The 22,977-nt window shown below is 38.1% G+C and overlaps 2 long non-coding RNA genes across 2 annotated transcripts; one reads left to right on the top strand and one right to left on the bottom strand.

Annotated features, from left to right (window-relative positions):
* The first annotated feature begins 953 nt into the window (after window positions 1-953).
* LOC141350809 (uncharacterized) lies at window positions 954-5,886 on the top strand. Its single transcript, XR_012358937.1, has 3 exons — window positions 954-1,154; window positions 1,237-1,460; window positions 4,662-5,886. It is a non-coding gene; the product is annotated as an uncharacterized lncRNA (long non-coding RNA).
* A 4,204-nt stretch (window positions 5,887-10,090) lies between these two features.
* On the bottom strand, window positions 10,091-22,716 carry LOC129424280 (uncharacterized). Its single transcript, XR_012358936.1, has 3 exons — window positions 22,162-22,716; window positions 11,824-11,964; window positions 10,091-11,705 (listed from the first exon to the last, which is right to left on the bottom strand). It is a non-coding gene; the product is annotated as an uncharacterized lncRNA (long non-coding RNA).
* Window positions 22,717-22,977: the final 261 nt, after the last annotated feature.

Here is a 22,977-nt window from a genome sequence, read left to right as displayed (position 1 = left end):
TTTGTGACAAGTATTCGCGGAGTTCAATTGATTTTTGTAACGTGATTTGAGAGACAGCTGGCGGAGACAGGAATGTCTGGATGCACACCCTGTTTATTTTCTTTATTTGACAAAAACACAAAGATCTCTTGTTATTGTGAATGTATACATATTAAAGAAGACCCTTTACAGTTTCAAATGATGTCAAACACGTAAGTGTATGATTATTAATGATGGAGTATTTTAAGTTGATTCTGCCATGATAAGGAGAAAACACATCAAAACGCGGCGCCGAGGTTTGTCAAGGTTTTTTGCTGCTTCCAGCCATTGTCTGAATGCCTCATATGCCATTTGCAGATTTTTTTTAAAGATAAATAACAAAAGGATAAAGAAATAAAGAAATACAAAAAGGGAGAGAGATAAACACAAGAAAAAAGAGAGAAACAGAGAGGGGAGGAACAGTTCATAGAAAATAATAAAATGTGTAAAATGCATGATTGCTTGCTTAACATTCAAATTATTTGTATCCAAATTGGTACATTTTAAAAACTGTTTGAAAGATATCACTGTTTTAAACCTGCTTGTGACATTAGAGTTCTATGAAAATAATTTGGTAAATTGTTTAATAACTTTTGTCTCCCTTCTGTAGCCTTAAGACATAAACAAAAATGTGTGTAGAAATTACAGTATTACTGGGTATTAGTGGCAACTAGCTGCCAGTAACTTACTGTAGATTTTACATTTATGTTATTTACTGGCAACAGTTTGTTCAAAGTTAAATGAACATGAAACATTTTCCGTCTTTACCTTCTACAGTAAGTTACTGGCAACCAGCTGCATAATTACAACTACTTTTTTACAGTGATTGTTATTTACTTTTGTACTTGATACAGTATGTTTTAACTTCTTGCCAGAGGACAAATTAAAGCTTATACTCTAAACACAGAGTATAAGTTCAGATCAAATTAATACAGATTAAAATGCGTAGCACATTTATGGTTAAATTTCATTTTAATTAAGGTAAATGCAACATTTATGATTATTTAATTGTGTTGTTGATGAAAAATTTCTTATTTAACAGGACAGACGAACCACCTCTTATTGATGGACTGTTCATCGCACAAGATACCAAAGTATCTGTCTTTGTTGAGCAAATAAGAAGCCAGATGTGTAGTGTAAGGATTTATTCAACTCTATTAACCATAGTTTGTAAAAACTTGTCCTGGTATTACATGTACCATATTGTTTTAATTTCAGAGAACAGGTCATGATGTCTGTGGGCCAGCAACATTTACAGCAGGAAGTGAAATATCACAGAGATCCAGGGCCAAGGTGGATGAAACGGGCCTTGAAATAGCGGTGTGCAGACATGGAATCTTTTTGCAAGGCTTGAATCACTATCGTGGTGAAACATATGCCTACCCAAAGGAACTGGCACGAGCTGCAAACATGAGATTCTTCTGTATGGACATTGCTTGCAGGTAGATAGCCATTGCCAAATGACATCTGATGTTTTACAGTTAGTAATCTATGCCATGCATGGCAAAAACACCATGGCTAGCTACAAATAACACATTTAATATATTATGGACTTAGAAGGTTAATATAGCTACAGGGTGCATCAAAAAACACAATTCTTGAAATTTGATATGGCTGGGTGCTATAAGTGTTCCAATACATGTAGAAACAACACATGCAAAATATTTTTCCAGTACATGATGATTTAGGGGTGCCACCGCAGATCTGTTTTTGTTGGATAAAGTTGTTAACAGTGCTCCATGCTGGCCATGAAGATCTGTGGTAAACAATACTACAGCTCAAGAAAACTGAGTTGATATTTCTGTGTTGGGTATGTATTATTACATATTACTATAATACCCGTTGGAGGAGCATCTTACAGTGGTGGTTGGAGATGCAGCGTGGCTGAAACTGCTTGGTGTCCCGGCGTATAGACCCTTTTACAGCTCATGTGATCAAATAGCCTGCACGCGCATCTAGGCAACAGAAGTGGTGTTATTCCCTATTGGTTCTAACGTGTTAGCCACTCAGAAAGTTCATTAAAACGGTTTCCCAGCATCAAAATGTCTGGTTGTTGCGTTTGGTTGCACTAATATAATATACTAATATACGTATATATGTATGTGGCAACTTTATTTTTGGCCATCTGCTAACGTCTTCTATCCACTCCACTATAATACACGGATCTCGTATCTGTGTAGAAAAAGTTGATAAAGTCAACTTTTTAAAATAACTTTGTCTGTGTTGCTTCACTGTTGATTCTTAAGGGCTCGTTATAGTCGTGCGTAGGTCATACGGCGTAGCAGCGACGGCGTAGGTTCCGTGTCGGTTTTCATTTATACTTTTGCGTCGTCGTCCGCGTCGACGTGAAAACACACGCGCGACCGCTGGTAGGCAGTATCCTTGCGTGTAACCACAGTAGCAGCACAAACGTGAAAGAAGAAGAAGCTTAGCAAGTTAACCCACAAACGAAGAAGAAACAGCAACTTGTTTTGTATAATTTGAGAAGACCAGCAATGATGGAAGTAAATAAACAGCGACTTTTGATGCAGTTTGAGTTAAATCACTCCTCAACTTGGCTCATCTTTGTTTTCACCGTCACAAACGGAAATACCTATGACGCAGTTTTTTACCTGACGGGAGGGGTTTTAGTGGACCAATCACAGTGCTTGCGGTCCGCGTAGATCTGACACGCTGTTAAATTTTTTGTGAGGTGCGCGTCAGGCTACGCAGAGCTACGCACAGGCTACGGATAGCCTACGCACGACTATAAATTGCCCTTTACCATACTTCAGTTGACTAAATGCGCGCGCATACACTGCCACGTCATCACTTTGTACAAACAGTAAACTACTATAAGAAGCAGTCCAATGAGGCATGTGGAGTGATCATTGCCTGGTTGACATGCAAGTTGCTGTGGGACTGGTGCAGTGCTGACCAGGTTGTCAACATGGCATTTGACACCACTACGTCAAACACCGACCATCTCACAGCAGCCTGCATCGCCATACAGCTCTCACTGGGCTGACCACTGCTTTGATCTGGGTGTCGGAACCATTCGGTGAGGTCCTCCTGAACCAGGTTTTCACAGACCTAAAGGGGGAGTCATCATGCTCACCAGAGGTTACCTTGTTTACACATCTGTAGGCAGTTTTACATGAAGGTAACCAACAGCCAAACCTTCTCCGCTGCAAACGCAAGCTAATCCCTGAATAGGATGTTACTTTTGGGTAGCAGGTGGGGAGACATATCTGCGGAGAGACGCACTGGCTAGGCTCAGAGTTCAGGTTCCATTTCCTCTCTCTTTCTCCCTGGTGATGTTGCTCAGTGAAGCAGACTCTGGCACAGACTAATCAATTAAGTTTGAAGTTAAGTTAGTGTCAGCTCTTACCATTAGGGCATGTTAGTTGCCAGTAAGTTAGCCAATATCACTCTAAAAACAAACGTGCTAAATAGCACCAAAAGTGGTTCACTGTCTCGTAATCATAGTGGAACTATTTTAAGTGCCATATAACACCTGTATAGATCCATGTTGTGCTATAGACCCCTTCACAGTTCACGTCACAGGCGGTTCCCACTGCGGATGTCGGGGTCAGAAAAGTCATTACAGCAGATTGAGTTGCGTATTATTCGGCATCGTCAAAAATGCCTACTTGCGTTGCATCTGTGGCGGCAAGCAATTAAAAGTGCAGACTGGGACAATGCAAAGATCAAAGAGGCTTGTGTTTGTAGTGCTCACTTCATTTCAGGTAAGTCGTCATTTTTCAGCCCTGGTTGATTAAACCAGAAAGCCTAAATTGTATGAACAGTTTGACCCCATGCTGCGCGCGCACCCGATAGTCATTCAATGTTTACAAACCTTGAAAGGGTCTATATAGAACCATATCTGGTGCTATAGTGGTGCTATATCACCCCTGTATGGTTCTTCATAGGTGCTATACTAAAAATCGTTCCCCTATGATTACGAGCCAACAACCACTTTTAGTGCAATTTAGCACTCGTTTTTTTATTCTTTTAAATGTGTCAGTATCGCCCCTTGAGTGGTACAATAAAGTCAATTAAACTTAATATGTGTTGCCGACATCCATCACTTGTGCACAAAATTCAGGGTAAGGCCACTTGAACATGTCCCATTGACCTCCATTCATTTTGTCTATAGGACAATTGAATAGAGAATCTTAAAAGTTGAATTCTGAGAAATGCCCAAGTTGCCCAAAGGGCAAACAAACTTCTTTTACTTTAATAACCCTATAGAACATGTTACTGTACAAAAGTTCACTGCACTCAACATTTCCAGGTCAACCTTTTGCCGATTAGACGAAAGATTTCCCATTTTTCGAAATTTCGCCAAAGTTCATGTGTTAGGTGGCACCCCCAAATCTCAATGGAATTCCTCAAAACATTGTAAAAGTCATTTTTATGTTAATTGGAACAAAATGCAATGCCAGCCAAATTAAAATTTCCCATTCAAATTTGATGCACCCCTACAATGTTATCAGTTTACTTCTACCACAGATTTGTCTTGCAGATATAATTCAATATTACTATGGTGTTCATGATTGTTTACAGGAATTGTACATAGGTAGTAACATCGGCCCTGGTTTGTCTCCTTATCATTTTTGCCATGCACCTCATGCATTTACTAAGTGGTTTTCCCATTACAGGTATTGGCCTTATTTGGAAAAGATGGCAGAGAAGTTGCCTGAGCTCCAACCACAAACTATGATGAAACCTTTTCTGTCTGTAATGCATGCTAAGGCCACACTGGCAAATGTGAGGTACAGAGTTAAGTTTATGTCACAATGGATCTGTTTCACAGACATGGCTTAGACAAAGCCAGGATTAGGGCTTAGTTCAATTAGGATATTTAAGTTACACTATAAATGTACACTAGAAAAGTAAAAACATTACTGGTGTACATCTTGAGACAAAACATGCTTTAAGATATGTCAGCACAAGTTACTTTCCATTAAAACCACTCAAATATGCATTTTAGTCTGAGACTAGCTTAAGTCTTGTTTGTGAAACTGGGGAAATATGTTTTTAGGAGCATATCCTTACAGCATCAGAAAAACATTTGCTGGATTCCTATCTCTTTTAATATGCATGTTTCAGAAAAGGTTATCCACATTAGTGAAATACTTGCAGTGGTTGCCAAACCAGTCCTGGATGACCCCCCAGCTTTGCATTTTGTACAGTATGTCTGTAAACACCATTCATATTGCTTTATTTTTTTGCACCAAATAATACAACAGAGACAATTATATACAAATAAAATGCCCGTGAATCCTTGTGTTGCAGTATAACAGATGTATGTGGAAATAAAACAAGATGTATCATCAGTGCTTAGTTTTGTATTTCATAAAACACTTCTGCTAAACACAACACACAATTCTCTATGTAATACAAAAATCTAACAGGAAGTAATTTGATTTCCTTTTTCAAACACAACCAAACAAAATACCACACTAATTTATCAGTGCCTCAGACTATTCACATGTACAAATGCTCATTGCTTAGCTTAAAACCAACCCTGATTTGGTTGCTTGTTGGGATTAAACTTTTATCAACTTTACTGAGCAGATTTGTCAGTACAGTCTGTAGATCAACCCTGCAAGAGACCAAGACGTCTTTCAGTCAAATAAATATTGAACTGCTTTTAAAGGTAAATATTACTTAATGAATGGAATAGTTAAAGTCATGTCAAAGATATGCTCATATATTATTATGTAACTTACAGTGTAAATACATTATTTATTTTATATTGTGTTTGGATAATTATTATCCATTATTATATCATATAAATCTGGTTAAAGTGCATTCTGCATAATAATTTGGAACAGCATATTTTTCAAAGTATTAAAGTATCTTTTGACATTTTTATTTCATTTAAACATAATAACATCCACACTGTCATATAACTGTTGAGGGTAAATAAAAATGTTTAAACTGACTGTATTGGAAAAATAAACAAACATGGCATGTGCATAATAATTTGAAACATGGTGAAGTGATGGTGTAGTGATGGCGAAGTGAAGCTTTCTTTAAGCAGCGAAGCTTTCAATCCAATTGTATTGGAAAAAGGTTAATTACTTGAGGCTTTTCTAATCTGAGCTTGATGAGGACATCTGCTGGTGAAAGCGTTGTATCACAGAATGTTCCACAGCTTATGGATGCTTATTGGCACAGCTTATGGATACTTTGTGCTTAATTATGTTTTATTAACAATCAGCAGTCAGCAATCAGGTGTCCACCTGTTCAGCATAACTATATAGACACACCTTCTTATTTGTAAGTGTGAGCTTGTGAAATGGACATTGTAAGTGTTCTTGAATGAGTGAAGCTTAAAGTGAAATGACAGATGAAATTGAGAGTGATATTGCTTAATGAAATGCATACATAGTGGGATGGACATGAATGTTGCTATAAGCTTGGGGGAATTAATTGTAGTGATTTATTAGTAACTTATGTGGTTTGATTTTTATTTAGGAACAGGATTTTCTCCACAGTGCTGGGGCTGAGCCTATTCCTCTTCTTGCTCACCACTTTGCCAGGCTTAGAAAATACCCGTTCACAGGGCACAGAAGAGGCAGGAGAACACATAAAGCTCAGGGCCAGCATGTATCAATGGGGATAAATGTGCTTGTGCCAAAACTGAAGTGGATTTTCAGAGCTGGGAATGTTGGGTTCACTCAGGTAGTGCTGAACCTCAATGGTGGCAGTGGCACTCTTTACCGTTCTTGTTTCCATTACCTGTTGATCAGGAAGATCCTACAGTCCTGTCCCTAACAAGTGGAAAAATTCACAAGATTTTAAATGTGCAGTAAAATACAATTGGGCCATTTTAGACTTTGTGTCTGCAGCTGCTGTAGAGGTTTCCCCATGCTCTGGTATGGGGTCAGATGCTGTTTCCCTTACCTTTGTTGGACACTTGGCTGTAAGCCTTTTGATAGCATTCTGGGCAGTGGATGGATTGCAAAACCCAATGGTTTTAAAACGTGGATCCAGGAGAGTGGAAAGGGTCACTTGGCTTGCAGTTTCATAATGAGCCAACCTCTCAGACACATTTTTTCTACAGAAAGTTCAGCATTTTCATCCTTTAGTGGACCGTCTGGTACACCAAGGCACTCCCACATTGTGTGGTATTCTGCTAAGGATAGATGAGCCAAATCTGTCCTCAGGGACACCAGTGCAGCACCAACTGGTTCATGCTGTTCATAAAGTCTGAAGAGCATGTCAAATGGTGAAGTTTAAATGAACTGCATTTATGTAGCGCTTTTAACAGACCTATGGCCATCCAAAGCGCTTTACAAGTTGCCTTACATTCACCCATGCACTCACACATTCATACACAGACGGCGGTGTCAGCCATGCAAGGCGCCAGCTCGCCGGTAGCAGCTCGTGTTAGGTGTCTTGCTCAAGGACACCTTGACACTTGGTCTGGTGGAGCCGGGGATTGAACCACTAACCTTTCAGTTTGTAGACAACCTACATAAACCACTGAGCCACTGCCACCAAATGTGCTATTCCAGCGCGTGTCTACTTCCTACTGTAATTTATGAGCAGGTTTGCCCATCTGTTGCTGAAAATTGACAAGTCACTCTTTTGCAACAGTGCTTGATCTAAAATAAGCAACAATCTTCCTTGCTTTGCTCCTCATGTCTTGCAGCCCGGAAAGTCAATAGCTTTTTTAACAATAAGGTTTAGGTTTAGCATGAGCTATGCAAATGCTATGCCTTAGCTGTAAATTGTTTGCACATGCTATCATATTAGCAGCTGCATCAGTGACAAGACATCTAATTTAAGACTGAATCCCCCATTCCTCAATGAGAGATGTCTTCATGTCAACAATGTACTCCCAGCAACATCATAGCAAGTTGTTCTTTACTGTCAATGAAATGGCAAGTAACAGCTAAATATTCAACTTTGGGTGAAAAGTCAGAAATGTCTGAAGTCTTACACGTTCACAAGAGCCTCATCAATCCTGTCTTTATTGTTTCCCACAAACACACACACACACAGAGAGAGAGAGAGAGAGAGAGAGAGAGAGAATTCTACAATGCGTACAACATTACATTTTCTCCAATTTCACAAAAAACTTCTAGTTCTAGTAATTCTAAATGTTATCAATCCTTTCAGTGCATTCTACATTGGTTGGCCCAACCCCTAACATTTGATTCTTCCTAGTTTTCCATATGGACATCTTAGATGAAGTAAATCACAAAATTCAATAAACACTTTTTCCTTCTTTCTTGAAAGCTGTATTTTGGGCCACTAATAAAATCCTGGTAAGATAGCGTTTCACCAAAAATCTTGTGTTAAATAGTAAAAAAAACTTCAACCTAAGAGGGCGTGCACACCAAAGCTTTTACACCCGCAGCCGGCGCATATTTTCAATTGTTTCCAATGGAAGCTCAGCGTTTATCAAAAAAGACTGCAGCTGGCGGTTTCTTTTGCACTGAAAACCGGCACGCTTTCTTTTTTTTCGCACTCAGTGCTGAGCTCAGAGAGTTGGAAACTATTCAACTTTGAGTGAAAAGCTCCGCTCATCAATGTCAGTTCTTACACGGCCATCCAATCACAGTGGAGGAGGGGCAGGACATTACCACAGCAACCAACCGGCTCACAGCTGAAGTATCAGAGCTACCAAAGTGTTCAACTGAGGAAAGCTGGCATTTAGCTGAAAAACACCTGCTGGAGTTACCCCCGTCTTCACTCGCGGCTCCGAGTCAGAAGCGAGTGGTCTGGAAAATTTCACTATCTGGATGTGTGAGAGACAAACCCGACTCATCGTTCGGATAGAGACAACTAAAATGTTATTCTATCCTGCCGACTATGCCAAAACTGTTAGATCAGGTCTCCAGTGGACTCTCCACTCCAGTCAAAATATTTACCATCCAGTTCTGGACGCCAGATCATGTCAGAAAATATAAATTTACTTGTTTATAAGGCTTATGTCAGAGGCTATTTTGGGGATTTTTGCCTGGATTTGGCCTACCCAATTTCAAAAGCTTATCATACCCACAAGCAGAGGTGCACATACAAAAGTTTGGTATCATTTTACAGGAAACCCTTTGAAATTACATAAAACACTGTTAAAAGTGCTCAACATGGTTGTTTGTGTTGTCAGTCCTCTAATTAACACAAAAATAATTAGGCGCTTTTTGATGTTTTTAAAAGTGTATAACTCTGGCCCTGAGAGGGAACGAAACCTGCAGACAGTTTTGTTTGATTCCAGCAATTGCCAGCTTACAGGGGAAAAAGGAATTTTTTTCTCTATCATTATAAATGCAAAAGTTATTTTACTCCAACTGATGGGTGGAATAATACGCTTTTTGTATACTTTGTATATATATTTCTGCCTAAAAACATTTGAAGTGCTCCCATAACCACATACAGTGGAATAAATGCAATATCTTTATATAATTTTAAAGAAAACCCTTTGAAGTTACATAAAAAGCTGCTGTTTGTGACAAATAGTGTTATTTATGTGGTTTTTCATATGATAAAACACCAAATTTAATTTTTTTATGTTGTGAATATTGCCTTTGATAGTGTATAACTCTGGTTCTGTGTGCTCTAGCAGACTGCTGACAGTTCTGGTTGTTACCAGCAGCAGACAGTAAACACCCAAAAAAAGAATGAACTCTTTAGCATGTCGCATTCAAAAGATATTCTTATTTTACTGAAGTGTGCGAAAATACATTTTTCATATAAATATTAATTTTTTGTTTTGCACATAATAAATAGCAAGGGATTATTCATGCACACAACCAATGAAAATGCTGTGAATGGACTCATTTTTTAGAGTAGAACCTAAGACAAAAGATGGTGTATCATTTGTGGCTATCTGTGCCATCTGAGGCAGTCCACACTCAAGTTTCACATATGTTTACAAAAGACAATTTTTTACCTCATTATTAATTCGACTATTGTAGGATATGTGATAATAAAAGGACAAAAATAACGCTGCAGCCTTATTCCTGAGAGTGAGAGCTTTCATTTGATATAAAACTTGCCCATGTTTGTCATACTTGAAAAATATGAAATATGTGAATATTAAATGATATTAAAAAATATGTGGGGGGGGTGATAGTGTAAATTAAGTGTAACTAACTTTCTTACAGTAAAACATATTTCAAAGTGATGCATATCTGCAGAAAGTAGAGAGTCTAAGCTTTCAAACAGTATCTCATATGTGGTACTGGGTCCATGACAGACCATTAAAAATTAAAGGAATATTTTATATTAAGTCAAAATAATATAATTCTGGACCCGGTACAGGGTCCACAGAGTCAAACAAGTTAAGAGGTTGATCTATCAAAGCTAGAAAATAACACAAGCAGGACACGAGACTACATTTATGATGATAAAATAGGAACATAGTTTTATTGATGGACAGTTTCAGTTGCATATGTTTTAATGTTCAAACTTTGTCCTACCAGCATGAATTCAACATGCCTTGTTATACCAAAACTGCTTAATAGCAACATCCCATAAACCTTGAACTTCCATAAACATTCTCTTTATCTATCTCTGTTTACACAGACAGGACAGCTCATGAAACTTCATAAATGTGGGACAATAATGAATATAATAATATATATAAAACATAGAAATATAATGAATGAATGAATACATGAATAAACAATAATATAATGATAAAATTATAATAATGAAATTGATTATAATAAAAATAATATGGAATAATCAAATAAACAATTATATGGATAACTAATAATTATAATGTGATTATGATGATTATGTAAATAAATGATTTGGAATAAACAAAACACAATAATAAAAACGTTCTGCACGTGAGGATCTAAGATAGGATCCATCACAGCAAACTAAAACGTAGAGGTGAAAATGCTTTTGCAGTGGCTGGTCCTATACTTTGGAACACCCTGCCCTTGGAGATCAGACTGGCTCTTTCCTTGTCAATTTTTAAATCCTTTTTGAAAACCTACCTTTGGTTTTCTTTGCTTTTGATGTTTAATCTTACCCCTACCTTTTTCTGATCTTAAATTTGTCATCAGCCATTTGAAAATGCTAAAATACATTGCAGAAAAAACACTAGAGACAGAAGGAAAATATGAAACAGGGAGAAAAATAATAAAAACATGCAAATTATGACATACAGAATGCATGACATTATACAGATCGTTTTAAAGCTGATTGTAATAATATAACATAACATTTAATAATTGTCCAATTTCACCACCACAAACAAAAAAGAATAAATATGATTTTGTATTGTCTAAAACTTAATACCAAATGCTTTACTGGATACTACTATATGCCAAAGAAAAGGACAAATTCTCTTAAACATTAAACCATGCATTTCTGTTGTTTACAGGAGAAAAACAATAATTGACAACAGAAAACTTTGTAATAAACAACGTTTTAAACTCACCACAAACAACATGAAAACAAATTCATACAAATAAAAGTTAGTATTGCATGCCATCTCATATGTAAGAGTTATTACAACAGAAACCAACGTTTGCCAAGAATGGACATAAGCACAATAACAGTGATTAAGTAAAGAACAAAATAGGTCACATCTATTATTTTTGCTGCTCTGGTCCAGCACAGTGAGGCCCTCTTTTCAGTGTCACTGGTACATGTTGAGTCTTCATTTCCACTGGTATCTGTGTCCATATGGTCTCTTACACCACGCAAGGCGAAACTGTCGGTGCTGTGTCCTTTGTTGGTACAGTTGGTTTTAAAATCAAGGTGTAGCTTTTCAGTTTTTTATATAAATTCTTAACTTAGTAAGTAAAGATACAAGAATATATTACCAAGAACTGGGTTGACACTTACCATCTTGACCACTTACAACATCTCTGGTTTCTATTGATATTGCTGATTCGGTCTCTTTTCCTTTAACAATCAGAATATTCACAAAGATGGTCTCCAGAATGCTTAAGCCAATAAGTACAAAAATTGAACATGAGTAAATCCCTGTGAAAACAACAAACTGTGAGGGAAATACACTAACAAACATATCAAAATATAGCCATACCTGTCAACACTCCCGTTTTTCCCAGGAGTCTCCCGTATTTCACACCTATCTCCCGCCCCTGCCCGTTTTGTTATTTCTCCCGGAAAACTCCTATAATTTAAACGGCCCTACCTCGTTATATGAATAATCACATCACTATATTATTCCAAGGTTGTCCAGTTGCCAGATCTTGCATGAAACGAATCCTACTCGTACAATAGACACATCATACAATTTTGAACCCATTTTTAACCGCAACCTGGCAACCTACAACTCGGTTGTATCTGCGCAGGTAGACAGGGGACGTTGAATAACTAGACTGCGCATTTGCTGCTGGATTGTGGGTCAACAGCGCTACCATATTAGTGGTGGCAACTTTTTCATTAATCTCATAATAAATCTCATAAAAACGTTTCGTTTCTGTGACCACGTGCAAATGCAACTGCAAGAACCAACAGGTGGATGACATCAAAGTACCACGAGAGCATTTCGGAAGCAGTCTTCTGTTATGACTTCTCGAACTGCTCTCACGGGACTTGGATGTCATCTGCCTCTTGGTTCTTTTGGCACCACATGAAGTTTACCCACGAGTTTAACAAACCCTTTGTATCAGCCACTGGTTAGATCAGCATAGCAGTCAAAAACGGGATGCGAGTAATCACGTCCGCGAGAAATCATTTACCCACAAAATACAGGACACCTATACTGTGCAAAGAAACGTAAGTTACCTGGCTGTTTGGTTTTCTTGTCCCACAAACTGAAAGGCTTGCCAATTTTCATCATTTCGCTAAGCCAAGTCAATCTCCATTGGTCTTTTACACCTTTATCAATCTCCAAAACATTGGAGCCTTCCTGCATTATAAGTTTGTCCATGCTATCTGAAATAAAGTTTTTACCTCATCTTACGCGCTACAGCCAGAAAACCCGAAGTGGATCCGGTGCGTAGTGATTACAGAGCGCTTACAGTGGAGAGAGGAACGTGATTTGGCTCCACTCCAGGCTTTGATCACATCCCACTTAAAAAGGTGAATACACATCATCTTTATGAAAAGTTAATTTAATAATTTTGCAATTGACAGAAATCCGTCTAGAGACGGAGAACTTTAATCCATGTATAACTTTTCAGTTTTCGTTTTAGAGTGTACATAATATACAAAGAACAACTCCCGCACACCATCTGCTCGCCGAAAAAATGTACCCAACGAAAGCTGCGTTGCAACGCCCGGACCAACCGATCCCCACCAGGCAACTGCAACTGTCACAAACATCATCAAACACAAATGGACAAATGTCCAATCACAATGTAGAAAAACAAATCACATGATAGGTGCAACATTCAAAATAGTCACATGATTACATCTCAATTCAATAAACTCATGATATCTTTTATTATAATAAAAACAACACGTCAACTTAAGCTAAGAATTAGTGAACACAAAAGTTCAATCAGAAGAAAGGATATGAATTACCCGGTAGCGACCCATTTTAATGCACTTAATCATGACGTTTCCTCACTACGCTTTTGTGGAATTGAAAAGGTGAATATGCCACCTAGAGGTGGTGATATTGATTTACTATTACTGAGACGTGAACTCGATACTCTTCAAACTTTATCACCTTTAGGGTTAAATGATGAAGCACTTTTTAATGTGATGCTTTGAATTGTGGATTAGACTTAGATGGACGCCTTAAAGTCCAACAATTTATGAGTTGTGTATCGGGTTACATATATTAAATGATATCATGAGTTCATTGAATTGAGATGCAATCATGTGACTATTTTGAATGTTGCACCTATCATGTGATTTGTTTATCTACATTTTGATTGGACATTTGTCCATTTATATTTGATGATGTTTGTAACAATTGAAGTTGCCTGATGAAGATCAGCCGATCGAAACGTTGCAACGCAACCCCCACCAAACACATCCCTTCAGCAAGCAGACAGTGTGCGGGAATTGCTCTTCGCATATTCTGAGACTTTTTGTCGTCTTATCCTACGCACCTATCTATTGACTTCAGGTGTGCGACGCTAATTTGTTTAGAGTGTACATAATAAAAAACGATGCAATGAATGAATGTACTAAATTAACTTACGAGATAGTTAAACATCGCTACTCATTTAAAAAAGGGGAGGAGACCGCCAGAAACTCAGAGTTTACAGAATAAAACCCGACCAGCAGTGCATTTCCCAAAAGCATCGTTGCTAAGCTGTTAGCAACTTATTTGGTTGGCAAAGGGAATTTGGATTGCAACCAACAAAGTTGCTAACTTAGTTTGAACCCAACCTGGGGTGTGCCTCCCAAAACCACAGCCGCTAACTTAGTTAGCAACTATGGTTTTGGGAAACACACCCCAGGCTAGGCTCAGAGAGTTACCCTGGAAACAGATTCTGAGTATAAGTTACCTCTCCTTCTGAAACAGGCTTGACTTACCCCGCTGTTTTGGGTTTCACCTATACTACCTCCCATTCTGAAACGGAAAACCCAGAGTTTCCCTCATTTCAGGGTTAACACTCTGGGGTTGGCTATGGTTTTTAAAAGGTAACTTATACTTGTGAAATTAATATAATATATATATATATATACACACAATGTGTGTGTATTTACATTTAAATTGAAAAGTAAACCATATCATGGTTTTACTACAGAGAAAGTTACATTCCTGTTGAACATCCCCACAATGCTCATTATGTGGCTCATCATGCAACCCTTTTGTCTCTCAGCTGTCAATCACTGATTATTCAGGAGCTTTCCCGCCTACACGCATACAGCCTTTCCCAAGCAAAAGTGTCTTAGAAATTGTAAATCAATATCTTGCTTTATGTGAAAGAGTAGGCCGAATGATTTTCACATCATTTTGAAGAAAAAACTCTAGACTACTAGATCCTGTTTTGAAAAGTCTTGGGAAAACATGTTTAGAATTAGTTTTGTGGACTTATATCAGTGACTTAAAATTTCTGCTTTTTCAAAAACCATGCATAAACATTTTTCTCTCAAAAATACAAACATGTACATACATGTTGATTATATGATATTGTAGCCCAGTTTGTGCTGAACAGTGTTGGGCAAGTTACTTCCAAAGTGTAATACATTATATATTACAAATTACTGTCATTTGAAAGTAATTAGTTACATTACAATATTACTGTCTCTGAACTGTAATGAGTTACACTACTTTTGCATTACTTTTGAGTTACTTTCATCAAAAGAACAGAAGTATGACTAGGCATTATAAAATGTTAAAATGTAGTTTGTTGCTGCTTATAAATCTAGAAGTTATGTGTTGGCCCTCGAGCTTTGAAAAGGCACAGTGAAGACTTATGGCAAAATACAGTAACAATCACGGTCAGAATTAGTGATGGTCAACCCGGATCCTTTCAAGGATTCGGGCCATTCCGAGTCACTCACCAATATGATCCGGGTTGTGCGAGTCATCCGAGCCACTTGAATCACTTGGTCAAAATCTCCCAGTTCCAATCGCTAATACTAATGCAACCAAGCAACTCAGATCACGCATGCAGCTAAGTTACGAGTCTACGACTCCTCTGCTCGCAAAAAAGGGCTCATGTGACCTGAGGAACTTGTAAAAAAAGCATGCATGTCCGTGGTAACATTATCAATAACATAATTGTAAAAGTTCGGTGTGTGTTTAGTTTCATTTCATAACGACAAATATATCAACACCACGTTTAAAAGATGTGAGGCTTTGTTGAATTGGGACGTGAGAGGAACATGTCCTGTTTCAGATTGACTTACAAGATCCACGATAGGCTTCCGTTAATGCAACCACACAGTCACTCATCCGCGCAAGAACATGATCTTGTGAGTGAGTCCCAGACAGAGCCGCTCGGCCGATCCTGCACGGGTCCTGTGAGTGAACCACTCACGTCACTCTGAGTGACTCAGTCAACAAGAGGAGCCGTGTACGTCCGTCAGTGGCGGATCTTTACAGCAACACTGCTGCAACAGTCCTTGTATTTAACATTTTTAAACATTTGCAGCTTCTACCCAAAACATTGTGCCAGTCAAATATTGCAACAGATTGGCCTACATGAGTCAGTGGGTTAATAAAACGAGCAAGGCTCGTTCCTCCTAGTCCAGGATTCAAGCTCTATGAGTTGAGTCACTCTCTGAGTGAATCCCCGAGCCGCCGACCAACTCATTGTCGCGCGCACGCATCCCTTTGTACTCGGACTCGGAGCTGTAGAAAATTACGAGTGAGCTTTTGGCTCACTCTGTACTAGAGGATGACACGGGAGTGGATTTTCACTCCTGTCCCGTCCCACTCCCATAGAAATAAATCTTGTCCCGTCCCACTCCCAGACCAAAGTTTAAAAAATTATCCCATCCCATCCCGCTCCTGGTAAATTGACTCCCACTCCCATCCCGCTCCTGTTTAAACTGACTCCCGCTCCTGTATCGCTCCCATATATTTTTTTCTTCAACTAGTGTTAAGTTCATACAAAGAATTTGATTTAATCTGCTCTCCATCCTGTTTTGGACCAGCTGCTGAGCCGGTTTCTAGATTTTATACAGAAAATGGAATACAGCAAATAAAAGAAAAACAATACATAGTTCACTCCATGTCTACAATAGTTTAATAAACCCAAAGTCTGGAGTCCAGAACACAAGAACCAGACGAATAATTGGATTATGGGTGTTTAATTCACAGTTGCAGTATGGGCATAAAACCTTCCATTAATATCATTTAAGTATCTGTGTTTGTGTGGTTCTGCAACAACAAATAATAAACAAGAATAAAAGCCTTATGAAAAACATTAATATACATTTGTTTAAATAACCAGCATTAACAGCTGTAATTAAGTTCAAAATATGCAAAAATATACAAGATACCGCGAAATGGTGTCATATGTTCTAAAATGTGACTAGCACATGTATCAGATAACACATACAGTAAATAACTATATTTGTTAGAATTGTTAAATAACTGTATAAGTATAAGAACTATACAATCTCCAATATAAGGAAATAATACTGAATAAATATGTACAAGATAAACTAACACAAATATAAACTGGGTACCATGACTATTAATGAGAAGATTCGCGCTATCTAACAGCTTCATTTACATTATCAATGATAACTGACAATATAACATCAATATATGCACACAATATATTAACTAAGTTTATTTATAGAAACTGCATATTTGTGTATAAAGTTGGGTATCATAGTTTTATTACGATCCCGGTCCCGTCCACTCCCGCTGACATTTTTTCCTGTCTCGTCCCAATCCCGTGATTAATAGTGATTTTGTTCCCGATCCCACGGGAATCCCGCGGGACCCACAGGATTCCCGAAAAAATGTCAGCCTCTACTCTGTACCCCCAGTCGACATTTGGTGATGTAAATTAACTCGTTGTTGCAAGTTATAGAACATATGGCAGCTTATGTAGAGTTATGTGTTGTAATTCTGTTGTAAACATTTGAAGAGCTTTGTGTTTGATCCAATTTCTCATTTTTAACGCAAAATCTGAGAGGACTCAACTGACTCGGGTTAATGGTCACTAAGGACTCATGGTTCTCGAGTCATTTTAGGGATCGGGTTAAATGATCCGAGTTTCGAGTGACTCGCTCATCACTAGTCAGAATCATAAACATAGACAAATGATCTGGTAAAAGTCTGGTAAATTATGGTACACATACCAAACACAATAGAGCCCACTATAATGCAACCTATAGCCTAATAACATGGCAAGACACGCAACCTCTTTTCATTTCTATTCTTAAGTGATCACTCTTAATTCAGATTCACAGCACAAACCTGGCATGCACTAGATTGACACAACTTATCAAAAAGTGCTATTGGAGGATTAGGCCTCAAGGAATACAGCTCATTTCAGTACAATATAAGGATTACATGTAGACTAACATATAAAACACAGACAAACAGAGGAACACTGCTTTTTACCAAACAATGAATATAGGCTCCCATACAAAGGCTGGTAAAACTTTAAAAAGTGATGTTTAAATGTATTAAATTATATTTAGATAACCATGTTTAAGTCTTCACTACTGTTATGTTGTAGTTTAGGTTGCTGTTTGTAATAAAACTGTAGATAGCATAGGAATAGCCTAGCACTGTAATCATAGCAAAGCTTACCTTGTTATTACTGGTGTGATATATGGATTTTACTGGCAACATTTGTAAAAGTCTCTTTACTTCTGAGGTTCAAGCAGCACAGGAGACCGATAGAAACTTTCTGTTGCTTTTACTTAGTGCTCTTCGCAAAATTATGCGTGTGCGGTGCTACCGGACCTGATTGCGACCACTTTAGTCAATGCCGCGGACTTCCACATGTCTATATTTGACGCGCACCGCGTCCAAATCGCATTTCAAATACAAAGTTAAAGTAAAAATTAACATGTTGCATACAGCACGTGGAAACAGACATACGCTGCGTCCCAAACCGCCTACTTCCATACTATATAGTAGGCAAAGAGTACGAGAAGTAGTGCTTTTCGCCCACTATATAGTATAGAAGTATGCGGTTTGGGACGCAGCCATAACTATTACACGCAGCTTTTTCATTTGTGGATGCTGGTCGCGCGCATTGGTAAAAAATAAAAAAAATAAAATAACACAGTCTAATTTTGAAATGCATTGTTGTAACGCGCTAGTTACTAAGACTGAAAAGAGTAAAATATTACCAAAATGTTATTAGTAATGCGTTATATTACTGCGTTACAGCAAAAACTAATATATTACTGTAATGGGTTACTCCCAACACTTGTGCTGAACGTAGTGTTATGAGACTTTTGCCATTAATATGTTTTTAAGCAACTGAAAAAAGCACAAATGTCAGTTGATGTCAAAACTTCCCCAGGGCCCTAAAAACCCCTTAGACCCCAGAGGGTTAACCAACTCAGAGTTTTCACTTAATCATCTTTCTGAAATGAGCCCCAGAAGATCAATACATGCACAGTTTAAAATGTTTGTTTATTTTTTTGCTTTAGGTATTTTATAAAATGGGTAAGAGCGTCATCTAGTATAGATAATAGCGGAATTACAGATTACCATAAAAACTCTTCAGAGAAGGGTCATTGGCAAGGAAATGTTTTCTCTTAATTGATGAGATATGTTGAAGAGATGAAAAGATGTTGGTTTGGCCGGATGTTGATGAAAAACACACAAGCAATTATGTCACAGGAAAATAAGTGAACAGTTTCCCATGGTCCTTACCAGTGCCCAAACCTGTGTACACGATATACTAATTCACAACCTTGGGAGCTGATCGAGACACAGCCAAGAACTACAACTGACTTCCACAACACTGCATAGACATTAAATCTCTCTTATTATAAACCAGGCTGACTATTTTTGTCATTTGTCTGCAGTTAAAGGAACAGTTTGTAAGAAATGTATATCAATTAATCATAAAATGGCCCTGATATGTCACTAGACATTAAGAAATTATTTTCATTTCAAATATTTATATCACTGACAAAAGTGGTCCGGCCAGGATATTGTCATTTAAAAAGTGGAGTTGCAGCCCTCAACTGATGTTTATGTTGTCATTTTGTGTATTGGCCAGCAGTTGTGTGATTGCAGTACCAGTTTTAGCCACAAGTTTTGTGATTGCAATACCAGTTTTGGACACAATCCTACATACTGTTTATTTAACTTATTTATTTTTATTTTTAGAATTTTTAGTTTAGATAGCTGATTGAAAACATTGAAACGTGTTTACGTTTTTATTTTTGTGGTTGTTGTTAATTAAAATACATTATTTGTTGCAAAGGATGTTGTAGAAAAAAATGGGACATCACAAACTCTTTCTAATTGTCAAGAGAATTGAAGCACTACTTTTTAAAGTGTTTTAATGTGGTTTAGACTAGGGGTTGGCGATATCTCGATATTCAAACTATGTCGATATGTTTTTAAAACTCGAAATGTAATTTGACATATCGCATATACCGATATAATGTTTATATTAAATTTTGATTTCTCAAATTATTCAGTTTTATTAAATTACACTTGTCTATAATTCAAGTTTATGGATTTCAAATTCAAATCATTTTGTCATATTTAAAGCTCCATACATTGCTACACTATTACGTTTTTTTTTGTCAAGGACCTAATTTAGATTGATGTGTGTGCTTTAGCCTGCTTATTATAATGTTTTTAACTGAAATGTGAGAACCTCAATATGACGTATGCGGTTGACAAATGCGATGTATGGTCACCCTACTCCAGGTGTTTATCACTAATGACTCAGCATCTGAATCTGTTGATTTGATTTCAGGTTGACTAATGCACTACCGTAGCCAGGATTCACAATGTGGGTTGGCCCCAGAGAAAATCAGGTGGGCCAAGCCTAAAATGCATCTGTTATCAAAATATACCAACACACAACTACACCTACTTGATTATATCACCGTTTAATTAAAACAAAAGCCTGTATGTCATCTTAAGCATTAGCACGGCGGCCACACACGCAGGCGCACACACACACACGCACACACACACACACACACACACACACACACACACACACACACACACACACACACACACACACACACACACACTCACGCACACAACACCAACATCAAATCAGCAGGACAGTAATGGATAGTACAGTAGTGTACGGTATGTAAAAACAATGCTTGGTCATAGTCTGGCTCAGCGACCACATAAATCACATGAAGAATAACTGTGACTATTCAACTAAATACATAGCGGGCAACTACATAGTGGGAAAATGTAAATTGGCTTACTTTTATAACAGGGGTTAATAGTGAGGACCCGCAGCAGATGGTTCATTATTGGAAAGATATTGCTTCGGCATGTATCAAGCACCTCCACAGGTAAAGGAAATATCCGGACATTTAGTACTTTTCAGCTACTGAGCAAACACCTCATGGTCAAAATCCTTAATGTTAAATTGTGCATACGTCCGGCAGGTAAAGTCTTTTGCCAAAGGTGTTGGACTGAGGCAAGCAAGCAGCAGCAGCTCTCATTAACCCGTAATGTTACGGAAATTATTTTCCTCCTGCTGCCGACATATTTTGGAAACAAAAACTAAAGTTTGGAAACTTTATTAAGCTGCTCTGTTTCATTTTAATTTAACATACTTAGCAAACGTCTGTGTTCCTCTGTAAAATGTGCAACGGGTAGACCTGTTTGAGTCGTGACTCACTCGGATCTTTCACCCGGATCTTTAAATTAACTCATGAGTCGCGAGTCTCTAGTATCATTAACCCGGATCAGTTGAGTCCTACTACAATTAAATGTAAAACCATAAACAGCGCCACCACACACACAAACCTCTTGCAACATTATTTATGAGACTTTGCTCACTCTACAAATCCACTCGTAACCGGCCGATCTGTGCGAGAACTGACCCGAAATTCTCACTCAGAGCCAGAACATTGTGGACTCGAGAGACATGCGAATCTGCAATGTTTCCAGCTCTAACTTCAGAATCTCTCAACTCGTAACAGGCTGATCCGTGCGAACTGTCTCTTGAGTCAGAGCCGGAAACACTGCAGACTCAAGACTGCAATGTTTCCGGCTCTGAGTGAGAATCTCGAGTCAGTTCGCGCGAATCAGCCGGTTAGTGGATCTCTAGAGCAAGGGAAGTCTCATGAGTCTCATGGTCTGCGAGTCTGCAATGTTTTATGTTTCTAGCTCTGAGAATCTCGAGTCGTGAGGATCAGCCGGTTACAAGTGGGTGTGTACTGAGTTTCCTTGCCGATTTACTAATACTGACTCAAGTGACTCACACAACCCGGATCACTTTAGTGAGTGACTCACAATAACCCAGATCCTTAAAATGAATCGAGTCTGCCAGGCCTAGCTTGGGGTGTGTGGGGGAGGGGCGAGGGGAAAGGCACTATATATTACACTACTATACTCACAACATTAACTTATTCATTATCATTATTTGGCAAACAAGAGGCAACTCAGGGTACCTTGCGAGGCAACTAATATAGGTCTTACTGGATAGGCCTAGCTGGCACAGGTGGGTGTGCCATACTTTTACAGAAATAACCAATTGTACCCAGAATGCAAGTTTTTTACAGTGTCAACCCCTGCTCCTGAAAGAACATCTTCCCACAGGGTTTATCTTCAACCTAATGAGATTAAATGTAGTTTTTCATGTTTTATAGACAATCATGTAGACTTACCAATTAATGGGATTTCACTGACAGAAGCTGCCAGTCTGTCATTAAGAATCTGCAGTAACACGGAAAGGGACAGCAGTAAAGTCACTTTAAAACTCAACTTGTCTCCTGCAGATGCATTTATGAAAAAGGATGCCACATCCAGCACAAGGAAACAAAATACTGGAAAAATTAAGTTGATTATATACAGAAGAGGTCTCCTCTTTATGGTGATCTGCAATATAGAAATAAAAATAACAGAAAAGTGAATCTATCTGCCTGTTCATCCATTTATCTAATGAAGCAAAGCTCTTTCTTGTATTATAGGAACATGTGTTTCAGCAGAAAGAGATATATTTTAAAGGGGACAGAGAATGAAAAAACATTTTACCTTGTCTTTGTTGAATAATGGTAGTCTACCCACATTCACAAACATACAAAAAGTGTTAAACATGCTAAACATCTCAGTCTCATAGAAATTCCTCTTTTAGAAATGTCAGCCAGAAAATGGCCCAATCTGAAAAACTGATGCTTATGACACCACAGGCATCTAACTGCCCATCCACTTTAAAATAATTGGCTACATTTTTTGAGTGGCAGCAAAGTCAGCCAATCAGTAATGAGATTGCAAGGGGGAGCCAAATAGGCACAAAACCACTTGTTTAAAATCCCACTCCCTAATAGAGCTATCTGAGAGAGGTTTTTAGGAAGCTTCTAACGCATTACAGACCCAAACATTTTTTTTTGTCTACATGTCACAGAACAAGGATAAATACTCTGTTCAATCATTCTATGTCACCATTAATTTTATCATCACTTTATCTCCAGTCTGATCTTTAT

Source organism: Misgurnus anguillicaudatus, chromosome 19 (genome assembly GCF_027580225.2).
Source record: "Misgurnus anguillicaudatus chromosome 19, ASM2758022v2, whole genome shotgun sequence".
NCBI lineage: Eukaryota > Metazoa > Chordata > Actinopteri > Cypriniformes > Cobitidae > Misgurnus > Misgurnus anguillicaudatus.
The sequence above is the reverse complement of the archived record's forward strand: the minus strand, read 5'-3'. Positions and strand labels throughout refer to the sequence as shown.